General features: G+C 44.7%; 1 long non-coding RNA gene across 1 annotated transcript in view; it reads left to right on the forward strand.

Annotated features, from left to right (window-relative positions):
* The window catches only part of LOC141423074 (uncharacterized), a 104,062-nt gene that overhangs the window by 21,504 nt on the left and 69,639 nt on the right, over nucleotides 1-12,919 (forward strand). The window lies entirely within an intron of this gene.

Here is a 12,919-nt window from a genome sequence, read left to right on the forward strand (position 1 = left end):
TCCTTTTTAAACTGGAACCTTACTATAGTCTGTAGATGATCTTAAATTTGGTGGGACTTCAAAATACTGGGCCACTCCATAAAAAGGTGTAGATCTCCCAACTAAAGGTAAATTATCTATCCACATTGTAACTCTGAGGAAGTAACTCTTATCCCTAAATAGATAGGTCATAAAATTATGGCCACCTAAAAATTTTACAATAATAACTACCTTAATTTATTTGTAAATGGCTGGGTTTTACAGGATTTGTATTCCTGGCTTTCTACTAGGTAATAACAAAGCTCCTTTATGAGGCAACTCAGGATCTGATATAATACCTAAAGTAAACTAAACAACAAAAAACCACTCAAAGTTTAAAGGTTTACTGGTGTTTTCTCTAGCTCTAGTAAACCTAAATTTAGATAAGCTTTTGAAACTAAGAGGCAGGACATTATATTCAAAAAGGGGAAAGCAATGCAGCCTATTGCTTCCTGCAGTGAAGCAAATGTAACTTATTTTAGGGTGAAAGGCACTCAAGGCTATGGAGGCATTCCTCTTCCCCCTAAAGGCCTATAAGTTTACCCCAGCTATGAGAAAAAGTATTTGAAAGAGTCATAGTTCAAGGAACATCATTTGTTTACAGTAAAGATGAAAGTTTCTTATGTTTTGTGAGGCTATTATGGTAACTTTCCACAATATAACCTTTGCTTATTAACACATTATTACTGCAGTGGGTACCGTAAACAATTTTATTCTTACAGGGGAATGCCAAGTGACTCAACAAGTAATTAAATATGACCTAGGGTCTAGTATAAATCACTCAATCCAGACCCCCCCCAGCACAAATCATATTATTTCTTAACCTACGTCTCTACTTAACCATTATCATCTAAAATAGAAAACAGCTGTTTCTATGAATGGCAGGTGTTTTCAGTATGTTAAAGCTATACACTTTTTTTTTTATTCATTTATTCATACATCCATACATTGTATGGGTCATTTCTCCCCCATGTCCCCTGCCCTCTTTCTCTCCCCCACCAGTCCCCCTCACTTCCAGGCTGGACCCGTTCTGCTCTTTTCTCCAATTTTGTTGAAGAGAAGAAATAAACAATAATAAGAAAGACATAGCGTTTTTGCTAGTTGAGGTAAGGATAGCTATACAGAGAGATTCCTAGCATTGCTTCCATGCACAAGTATATTACAACCCGAATCGATTCATCTCTACTTGACCTCTTCACTACTTCCCAATCACCTTCCCATACTGACCTCTGTCACTTTAAGGACACTGTATTAGCTCCTCTGCAGTGGGGACATCAAACACTTTCCTGCCTTTCCCCATTCCTCCCGTATGTGCTCTCCCCTTAGCATGTGACCCAAGTGCAACAACATTACTGCATTCGCCCTAGATCTAAAGTCCACATATGAGAGAGAACATAGGAGTTTTAATCTTTTGAGCCTAGCTAAACTCACTCAGAATGATGTTTTCCAGTTCCATCCATTTACTTTCGGATAATAAGATTTCATTCATCTTCATGCCTGAGTAAAATTCCATTGTGTATAAATAACACATTTTCTTAATCCATTCATTAGTAGTGGGGCATCTTGGCTGTTTCCATAATTTGGTTATTGTGGATAGTGCTGCAATAAACATGGGTGTGCAGATGCCTCTGGAGTAATCTGAGTCACATTCCTTTGGGTATATCCCTAGAACTGGGATTGCTGGATCATATGGCAGATCTATGTTTAGTTTTTAAAGAAGGGGCCATATTGTTTTCCAGAGTGGTTGCACTAGCTTGCATTCCAGGCAGCAGTGTATGAGGGTTCCTTTTTCCCCACATCCTCACTAACACCAGTTGTTGGTGGTGTTTTTGATGATGGCTATTCTAACAGGGGTGAGGTGGAATCATAGTGTGGTTTTGATTTGCATTTCCTTTATGGCCAGAGATGGTGAGCATTTTTTCATGTGTTTTTTGGCCATTTGAATTTCTTCTTTTGAAAAAGTTCTGTTTAGTTCGGTTGCCCATTTCTTTATTGGTTCACTGATTTTGGGAGAGTTCAGTTTTTTTGAGCTCCCTGTATATTCTGGTTATCAGTCCTTCATCTGATGAATAGCTAGCAAATATTTTCTCCCACTCTGTGGGTGGTCTTTTCAGTTTAAAGACCATTTCTTTTGTTGTGCAGAGCTTTTTAATTTTATGAAGTCCCATTTGTCCATCTTTTCTCTTAGTTGCTGAGCTGCTGTGGTTCTGTTGAGGACGTCCTTGCCTATACATATTACTTCCAGAGTATTCGCTGCTCTTTCCTGTACTAACTTTAGAGTTTCAGGTCTGATAGCAAGGTCCTTGATCCATTTTGAAAGCCATACACTTTATACATTTCCTTAATGTCATTATGATTCTCCTTAAAAATCCTATTAGCTTTATCCACATAAAGCATTTTTTTTTTTTTTTACTTTAAAGAATGGTTTTCACTAATTTCTCTTTTTCTTTTGGTAAAAAAATAGCTTGATGTCTCCTGGTCCTGATAATGGCAGCCCTTCAATTAAATTTTCTGCCAACTGAATTTCCCTAGTCACCCCCTAAATTTAAGATAGGAAAATGACTTTTTGGTTCCTTTTCTAGGTAAGACCAGCACCAAAACTCAGCTGGAAGCAGCTATAAATGATGGACTGTCACCCCTCTGCACCCCTTTTAAGGTTAAAAGATTAAAAAATTGTTTAGGGGGAAATGAAGCAAGGTAGATGAGAAGACAGGGAGATTATATTTTAATCAATATTTAAAGGACCAGACTCTGACATTGGAACGAACAAGGAGAGCCAAAGGGGTTGGTCCCCTCCCATCTTTTTTAGTTGCTAAGTTACAGAAACAGGAAGACAAACAGGAGTTTCCTGCTTCTGCTTTCCAATTTGAGATGTTAAGGGCATGCAAGGATCCTTTGATGGGTGGAGAAATAATCATGTTGAAGCTTCATATAGAGGATGACCTACTTGCTTTTTCTTTCCAGTCAGAGTACGTTTCTGATGCCAGAGTCCTTTCCTCTGTTTCTACAGAAATTTCCATTCATACATATTTCCTTTGCTTTCCCTTTTTCTGATAATTCCACTTTAAAAAACATTCTTGGAAGATGATGTATGAGTTAGGAAATAGTATCAGGGTGAGCATAGACATTATATTTTATATTACTTTCTATGTAGTAAAGAATTTGTGAATTCAACTATGATATATTGTAAGAACTTTTGTAAATGCCACAATGTACCCTCAGCCCAACAATTAAAACATAAATAAAAGAATTTGGCTAGCCTTTGTTCCTACATCCTAGGAGGTAAATTGTAAGCCTTTGAAATTTCACCACTGTCTTTGTGATTTATAGTGGTCCCTGGGGCCACACTTGATAATTTACTAATTAGGCATCTCACATTGCACTGCTAGATCATTTATGCTAAGGAGATGATTGAGGATGGGGGCTGGACACAGCAGAAAGACCACTTAGGTAATTATCAGATTGAGGCTTTAAGCCAAGTGACATCAGTCTGACCTTTGAGGAGGAAAGAGCCTGAAGATCAGGCCCAATTGGATGGTCTGTGATTGAATCAATGATATATAACAAAATTCCAATAAAATTTTGTACACTGAAGCTGAGATGAATGTCCTTGGTTGGCAATCATATGTGTGGCTTCATACATTGATATGCTGGTAGAATGATGCATCCTTGGGCACAATAAGGTTTGCCTTTGAGAAAGTCCCAGACCTTGATCTATGCATTTCACCCTTGGTTGATTCTGATTTGTATCCTTTTGGATGTGATAAAATTATAATCTTAAAAATACTGCTTTCCTAAATTCAGTGAGTTTATTTAGTGCATTTCCAAACCTAGGAGGGTAGACAAAACTCTTGAATTTATAGCAAGCTAGTCAGAAGTGAGGATTGCCTGAGGACTCCTGAACTTGTGCCAGGCAGACTGCTCTATTAGTTGGTTTAACTGATTTGGTATGAGAACTCACTGTACCTATGTGTTTTACCAAAGGGTTAATTTCAGTTCTGGGGAAGAAGCTTAGTGATCTTCCCAGTGTCATAATGCATTAGCCCCAAAGCTGGGGCATGAGTCAGTCTCATATTCCAGGATTCTTCTTGTTATACCATACTAAATATGGACACAGATTCTCATCTGCATCCCACAATGCAGAGGAAAGGAAAAAAGGGAAGGGGTTCAGGCCAGGTATGGCCTTTTATAGAAGAGGGAGGGTAAGGGGTTGTTGCATACGCCAGGGTCCCTGATGGAGGTGGAGCTTGAGTGGAGCTTGTTTTGGGGAGCATGGGGAGCATGGGAGCATGGGAATTTGGGGAGCAGCAAGGGTGGGGCTGCCATTTTGGCTGATTCACAAAATGGTGACATTATTGTTCTATCATTCCCCCATTTTTTCTTTAATAATGATGAGGATAGGGGTTGAGGATCAGGAATTGGGGCAAAGCATCAGTCTCTTTAACTGATTCCTGCTGGGAAGGGGTGCAAGATCCTCAGGTTCCTGTGGTGTCCTGGATGAGGACTTCACAGTAGTTTTCAGGGCGGTTTTGGAGAGGTTGGTATCCCTGGAGGTACAACTGGTTAAATTTTTGATTAGCAATAGCAGACATATGGTCTAAAAGAGATCCTTGTATTGTTCTTATGATACAAGGGAGGAAGCTTAAGAATATGAGAGCAAGAAATACAGGCATTAGGATGGGCATTAACCAGGAGAACCACTGTGAAATGTTATTCCCTAGAGGATTCCAAGAGTCCTCCAATTCCCTTCTCCATTTTTCTAATTGTTCTTGGAGTTGACTAATTTTATTTTTTACTACTCCCGACTGGTTAACATAGAAGCAGCACTCATAAAAATAGGCAGAGACCACCCTTTTCTGCAGTGAGCAGGTCAAGGCCTCATCGGTTTTGGAGTACAACTGAGTCAAGTTGTTTTTGTAGGGTTAGGATAGATTTGGCTACCATTTGAAGATCACTTATCAATTGATTAGAGAGTTTTGTGTAGTAGTGGATAGAAATTCCTATTACTGCAGCCCCCATTCCCATGGCAGCTGTTATTCCCAAGGTGGCTAACAAGGGAATAGCCTGGATTGCCCGTTTTGATCGAAGATGCGCAGTGAGGGGAATGGGTAGGTCCTGATCTTCTGTAATAATATCCATGTCAGGGACCAAAAATACCAGAGTGCAGATACCCTTCCAGGCTTGGGGTAAACAGGGGTATACACTCTGACTGCATAGAAAGAGAGTCCCGGGAATGGTGGGGGGGGGGGCAACTGATATTGTTTCTGGTTTTGTTGGCTGCCCTAGTAGTGTGACATTTTTTTGTCACCAGGGAAAAGAACCTACCTTGACTATCCCTGAGGAACTCTGTAGGCAAAGAGAGGCTGGTTGGAAGAGGGGAACTGGGGAAAGGGTGGAGGCGGTGGGCCTTTTGGTAAAGGAACAGTTTAAGGTAAGAGGTGTGGAAATATTTATGGTGCTGGCGATGACCTGAGAAGGGCCAGTTCGCTGACACATCCAACAACCACTGGCTAGAGTAGGATTGGTGTGGTTGAGTAGTTAATGAGTGGTATTTATGACCTGGAGGAGAAGGGTTTCAGAAAGGGACAGTGTTTGTAAAGGAATTTTGAGAGGGTTTCTGGTGGGAAAGAATACGTTGTCAAGAACCTGAAGTACCTGGGTGCGGAGGATCTTCTTGTATGCCTGATCCTGGACTCCTCCTCCATCAGACATACCATAATGTGTGAACTCAGTCCAGCACACTTTTTGCCCACGATTCCCAAAGCAAGTATAGCCTGCATTGCTGCCTTTACTCCTTGCAGTCCAGTGTGGTTTTCCCCACATTGTACATGGGATAGCTGTATCGTAGCAAGACCTGTGCTGGTATGAATAAGATGAGGTGCATGGGCAGGGGGGAAGTTTGGGGCTCACAAGGGTACAGGTCATAAGAAAGGAGAGAGCACAAGGAGTAAGGCACACAGGGCGAGATATCCAAAACAGAGAGCTGCGTGATGGGGCCATCTCCACTCAGGGGGAGAACTTACCCACAGGCCAATACTCAGGAGGAAAGGGACAAGGACAAGAATTACCCACAGGAAGGGATGGAGTGGAAGCAGAGGTGGAGTGGTTTACAGTAAGGTGAAGAGTATGTTGGAAAATGAGTAGATTTCTTCAGGAGTAAAGTCTGAGAGTACCTTGGAGACGTAGGTAGGCTATCCAATCTATGAAGTAAGGGAAATGAAGGTATGAAAAAGGAGGGAGGCTGATTATACTGGGGGGTGGGAAATCTAAAACCTCAGAGTAGAGTGTATATATGAAAGAGTAAAAGTGTGGGCAGGAACTGACAGGAAAGAATGGGAGGGGGGAAGTATAAAGAGTGAGTAGGTGAGATGCCAGGTCCCCAGGCATAGGGCTTCTGCTCATGCCCCAGGAGTCTCCTTGAGTGTGTCTCTGTCTTCTGGGATCTTGGGGAGGCAGGAGATCTTTATTTTTGTTGGTCCTGTAAGAAGAGATTGGTAGGTCTTTTGTGGGGCTGCCAATTTTAGATTTTTGAATATGTACCCAGGAGGGAAACCCTGTTAGCTTAGCGGCCATGGGTGTGGTGAGGATGACCTTCAATTGGCCTCTCCACTTTTCCTGCAGGTGGCCAGGTGTGGCTGTACTTTTCAGATGAACTAGATCTCCCATTTAGAAGACAGGAGTTATTTTGGTGCTGTCAGAGGGCTGTGGTAACTGATCATGAGCATGCAACCAAAGGAGAGAGCGAATAAAAGTGAGGAGAGGATTGAGGAGAGTGGGGGGAATGTTAGGGGATTCTGGCTGAACCGTGATAGGGAGGAGTGGATGGCCATAGAGGAGCTCAAAGGGGCTGAGCATGAGTGGTCTTTTTGGGAGGGCCCAGAGACGGAGAAGGACTAGGGGTAGAAACTTTGTCCAGTCTAGGTGGAGCTTGAGGGAGAGTTTGGTGAGAGTATTGTTTAGTGTGCGATTGGCACGTTTGACTTTACCTGAAGATTGGGAGTGATAGGGAATGTGAAATCTCCAGTGAATATTTAAGGCTTGTGCCAATTTTTGGGAAATAGAGGAAACAAACTCAGGTCCATTTTCTGACTGGATAGAAGCTGGGAGACCAAACCGTGGGATGATGTCTGTGACTAAAATCGTTGTTACTGTGGAGGGATTTTTATTGGTCGTAGGGAAGGCTTCCACCCATCCTGTGAAGGTATCTACCAATACCAAGATGTACTTAGTCCTCTTCACTGGAGGCATATGTGTGAAGTCCACCTGTCATTCCATAACAGGGAGGCATCCCCTGGCTTGGTGGGTAGGAAAGGGAGGGGGTCTAATGTTGGAGTTGGGGTTTGTGCACTGGCAAATTGAGCAGGATTGGGTAATCTGTTTAAGGTATTGTATGTCTCCTGGAGATAGGGAAAGGGATTGGTGGAGAAAGGTGTAAAGAGCATGAAGATTAGGGTGAAAAAGCACATGTAAATAGGAGAGAAGAGTTTTAATTTCAGAAGTGGGGAGAGAAAGTTTAGTGAGAGGAGGGGAGGAAGCTGGGGCAAGAGGATACACGGCCAATTGGGGTGCAGTTTGGAGGGCTGCTCACTTGGCCTCTGTGTCTGCTTGGTTATTTCCTCTGGTAATTATGGAGGAGTCAGTTTGATGGGCTTTGCAATGAGTAATGCCCACCCAGGAAGGGAGGCATGAAACCTCTAAGACCTGGGCTATTAAGGCAGCATTGATAATGGGAGTTCCTCTTGTAGTTAGGAATCCCCTTTCCTTCCAGATAGCGGAGTGGGACAGTAAAGTGTGAAATGCATATTTAGAGTCAGTATAAATGTTGACAGTTTTGTCTTTTGCCAGAGTTAGAGCTCTGGCCAGGGCAGTCAGTTCTGCCTTCTGGGAAGTAGTGCCCAAAGGGAGAGGGTGTGCCTCAATGATGGCAGAATCAAACACAATGGCATATCCAGTTCTTCGCTGTCCATTGTGAATGAAGGAGATGCCATCAATGAATGAAGTGTAGTCAGCCTAAGAAAGGGTGCCCTCCTGAATGTGGTCTGGGCAGGGGAGGAGCTCTTCAAGGATCTTGGGGCAGGAGTGAACTAGGGGTATTGAAGAGAGAGGAAGAAGAGTAGCTGGGTTAAGTAGGGGACAGGAGATGAAAGTTAGAGTGGGATCCTCAACCAAGGCCACCTGGAGGGATAGGATATGAGAGGGGGGCATGGAGTAAAGTCCCTTACATGTGAGGAGTTCCGAGAGGCTATGGGGGGAGTAAACAGTAAGGGGGGACCCAAAGGTAAGTTTTTTGCTTTCCTGAATCAAGAGAGAGGCGGCAGCCAGGACCCTGAGGCAAAGGGCCCATCCCCTGGTTGTGGGGTCTACCTGTTTGGAGAGGTATGCTACTGGAGCGAAGGAGGGCCCTATATTGTGTCTCAGAACTCCTAGGGCAAACCCTTGCATCTCAGAAACATAAAGGAAGAAGGGACGAGTGAAGTCCAGTAAGCGAAGTGCCAGGGCTCATAATAGGGCTTGTTAAGAGGGTTTTAAAATGACTTGACACAGGCAGAGAGGGGTCCAGGGGCTCTTGAATGGAACCCTTGGATGCCTCATACAGAGGTTTGGCCATTAGGCTGAAGTTGGGTACCCAGGCTCTGAGATAGCCAGCCAGGCCAAGAAAGGAGAAAACTTCAGCCTTGGTGGTGGGGGCAAGGAGAGAAGCTAGCAAGGCCTTACAATCTGTGGTGATAGCCTTACGAGTAGGGGAGATAGATAGGCCCAGGTAAGTTACCTGGGTGAGAGACAGTTGAGCCTTGTTAGGGGACACCCAGTATCCCTTTTTTCCCAGAAAATTAAGGAGGAGGGCAGTGTGTTGTTGGCTATCCTCGAGTGAGGGGCTGCAGAGCAGGAGATCATCTACACACTGGTGGAGTTTACTTGGGGAGAGATGGAGGGTAAGGAGATCCCTAGCCAGAGCTTGGCCAAAGAGGTGGGGACTGTCCCGGAACCCCTGAGGCAGAACAGTCCAGGTCAGTTGTTGGGAAGTATGAGAATCTGGATCAGTCCTGGTGAAGGCAAAGAGGTTTTTGGACTGTGGGTGGACAGGGATAGTGAAGAAAGCATCTTTTAGTTCCAAGACTGTGAAATGGGTGGTGATACCGGGGATGAAAGACAGGAGAGTGTAGGAGTTGGGTACCACTGGGTGTATAGGAGTCACTGCCATGTTGATTAAGCAGAGGTCCTGTACCAGCCAGTAAGACCCATTGGGCTTTTTTACAGGTAGAATAGGAGTGTTATAGGGGGAGTGGGTTGGGTGAAGAAGGCCCTTAGAGAGAAGCTCTGAGATGATAGGCTTTAATGCCTGTAAGTGGATTAGAGAGATATGATATTGTGGTTGGTTTGGGAAAACAGAGGGGTACTTGAGAGTAATAAAGATTGGCTCATGATGGGTAGCGACTACAGGGTTCTGGAGGTCCCACACAATGGAATCTACCAGTGTAGTGGGTAAGGGCAAGGGGTCTGGAGGGGCTTGTGGAAGCAGGGCACCCATGATGGCAAGGAGGGGCTGAGAGGATGGAGACAAGGGGTTAATGGGCCGTGGCTTAAGAGGGGGTGGGTGTAAGGTGAGAGTGGCCTGGAATTTTGACAAAATGTCCCTTCCCAAGAGTGGGGTGGGGCAATTAGGGAGGACTAGGAAGGAGTGAGTAAAATTGTATCTCCCAGTATGCAGGTTAGAGGAAAAGTCATTAAGGGCTGGGTAGGAGTTCCCTCCACCCCAACTATGGAGGCTAAAGAAGGCTTGGTAGGTCCCCAGAATTTCGGCAAGGCAGAAAAAGTGGCGCCAGTGTCCAGGAGGAGAGAGATAGGCCTACCGTCAATAATGGCCATTACCCTGGGCTCCCGTGAAGTTATGGTCATCGGGACTGGGAGTCCTGGGCTCCGTCAGTCATCAGCCTCAGTCGCCAGTCCTAAAAGATCAGTTAGGGAGGAGGGACGGTGGGGGGCTTAGACTCTCCGCCTTGAGGGGTGGAGGGGCAGTCCATCGCCCATTGGTCCTCCTGTTTGCACTTAGGACATAGCCCCGGCGGGCAGCATGGTTTAGGACAAGCATGGGCCCAGTGTCCCTCAAGGCCACACCAAAAACATGGGCCAGGAGGTGTTTGGGATTTTCCCTGGCCTCGGGAGTTAGAGGTCAGAGGCTTTTGTTGGAGGGCTGTGCCAACATCTGGAATTTGGCTTTATCTCTCCTCTCCTTATCAGCCCTTTGTTGTTCTCGGTAATTACAGACTTTGAAGGCTACATTTAAAATTTCAGCCTGTGGAGTCTGAGGGCCATTTTCTAGCCTTCTAAGTTTTTTTCTGATACCTGGGGCTGACTGGGAGATAAAATGGGTCATAAGGATAATTGTCCCATCCTTAGTTTCAGGGTCAACTTTTGTATGGTGACGTAGTGCCTCTGTGAGCCGGGACAAGAAACTAGCTGGATTTTCCTCTTTTTCTTGTTGGATTTCTCTGAGCTTGTCAAAATTAACAACCTTTTGGGCCAACTTTTTTAATCCCACCACTAAAGATAACCATATGATCCTTAAGCATTCTGTCACTGGTTTGGTAATTCCAATGAGGCTCCTCAGTAGGGATCACTGTAGCTCCTACAGGATGGGTGGGGGTGGTGTGATGAACCACATCTGCATGTGCCCTAGCCGTGTCCCAGACCCGTTGCTTCTCCTCTGGAAGGAGGGTGGAGGGTCATAAGATTGAGCCAAGTATTGAAATTCCTTAACATAAGAATCAGGGTTAGTGGTGAAGGAGCCAAGGCACTTTTCTATCTGAGAGAGGTCAGCAAGGGAAAAGGGGACATGGACCCTCACAATGCCTTCTGCTCTAGCCACTTCCTGGAGAGGGTAGATGGAAACCTGCTGACTGGGGGGTCAGTGAGAGTGAGTGTGGGGGAGGGCTCATGGGATCCTGTGGTCCTGGGTGAGTGGAAGGGCAGGCAGGAGGAGGAGCAGAAGGAGGGGCAGGAGGAGGAGTGGAAGGAGGAGTGAGAGGAGGGGTGGGAACTGATGGCTGAACAATGGAAGCCCGTCTTTGATAAGGTGGAGGCTCCTTAGCAGGGTCAAAAGAAGGGGAAACTTCAGAGTCAGGAGGGGATTCAGAGAAGGATTTGGCTGGTTTTGAGACTGGTTTAGAGGCTAGTAGGACCTGTGCAGGGGAACAGGAGGTACAGAGGGAAGGTTTGGTGCAGAGATAAAAAAAGATTGGACGTAGAGAAGTTCCTTCCATTTACCAGTGCTCTCACAGAAATTGTATAGATCCCTTAAAATATTGGGATCAAAAGTGCCATTAAGTGGCCATTTGGAGGTATTGTCCAATGGATATTGGGGCCAGGCCTGATTACAGAGAAAAATGAGCTTTCAGGTCTTAAGATCAGGCGTGAGGCATACGGGCCCAAGGTTGTCCAGGAGACATCCCAATGGGGAGTCTGACGGAATTTTGGAAGGTCCAACTCCCATGGTGAGGCCTGACCTGAGGAGAGATATGGTGGGCGTCCCTGAAATATCAGGTCCTCAGGAGAGAGAGAGAAATGTGGAACACACTACCCAGAGGGAACGTCTTCACCACAGGGGGCCACAGTCCCTAGTGGGGAACCCAGTTCCTGGGACAAAAGCGAGCTGAGAGAGAGATAGAGAGATCACAGCTCTGCATGCGAGGAGGACTCACCAAGGGAGAGAGGACCTTGAGGGAAGATTGGCCAGTGGTGGATGGCTGGTGGAAGTGTGCTGGGGCAGAGGAACTTCCCTGTGAGCTCGTGAGAGAGTGACATTTTTTAGGATCAGGGCTCCCGGTAAAGCAGCTCGGATCCCGGAGGAAAGCTGGGAGAGCAAGGTCAGTGCCGGGAACTCAACCCAATCCCGGGTTTCTGCACCAAATGTTAGGAAAAACACCACACAAAGAAAACTCACATCCAAGGGCAGGGTTTAATGGCAGGTACGAGGTAGTGCAAGAAGAGGAAAGGAAAAAAGGGAAGGGGTTCAGGCCAGGCATGGACTTTCATAGAAGAGGGAGGGTAAGGGGTTGGTGCATATGCCAGGGTCCCTGATGGAGGTGGAGCTTGAGTGGAGCTTGTTTTGGGGAGTATGGGAATTTGTTTAAGGGTGGGGCTGCCATTTTGGCTGATTCACAAAATGGTGACATTATTGTTCTATCAGTACCTACAATTTATGGAAGGTTTAGTTGGTGCAGGGCACTTTGTTGAGAACCTTAAAGCCATGATCTTATATAATCTTCATGAAAACTATTTTTTTTCTCTTTCTTGGTGGTACTGAGGTTTGAACTCAGGGCTTGGAAATTGCTGAGCCAACCCTTTCATGAGGACTCTTAAATATCTTCACTTAACAAATGAAGAAATGGAGTCTCATGGAATTTAAGCAACTTGCCTCAGAAACCAAATATAGAAGCCACAGAGCCAGCAATAAAGCATCTTAAACAAACAAACAACCCCCCCACCCCCAGATTATAGAGGAAGTGAACTTTGGTTGCTATAGTGGCTTTATTTGAATTGTGAGATATTTTACAATTTACTTTTTAGTCTTTTCTGTAGATAAATGACAGATTTTAAATATAAAAGATTATTTTAAAAACAGGTAGTATGTGAAAACAATGCAATCTCTCTATCCCATATTGTTTTTCACTTTATTTTTTAACACCTGCATTTAAGAAATAAAGATTTAAAAAATTTATATAAGATTTCTGCCTTGTCAGTTATGAAAAAATTTAAGAATTATCAAGGAAATAACATCCTATTCAAGATAGGAACTTGGATTGAACATGTTTTGATCTTGAGTGCATTCCTCAACCATTGGCAGTCAGCTTTTTCATCTGTTAAATGGGTATAGTAATGGTACTTGCTCCTTGAGGTTGCT

The sequence above is a fragment of the Castor canadensis genome, chromosome 5 (assembly GCF_047511655.1).
Source record: "Castor canadensis chromosome 5, mCasCan1.hap1v2, whole genome shotgun sequence".
In the NCBI taxonomy this organism is placed as follows: domain Eukaryota; kingdom Metazoa; phylum Chordata; class Mammalia; order Rodentia; family Castoridae; genus Castor; species Castor canadensis.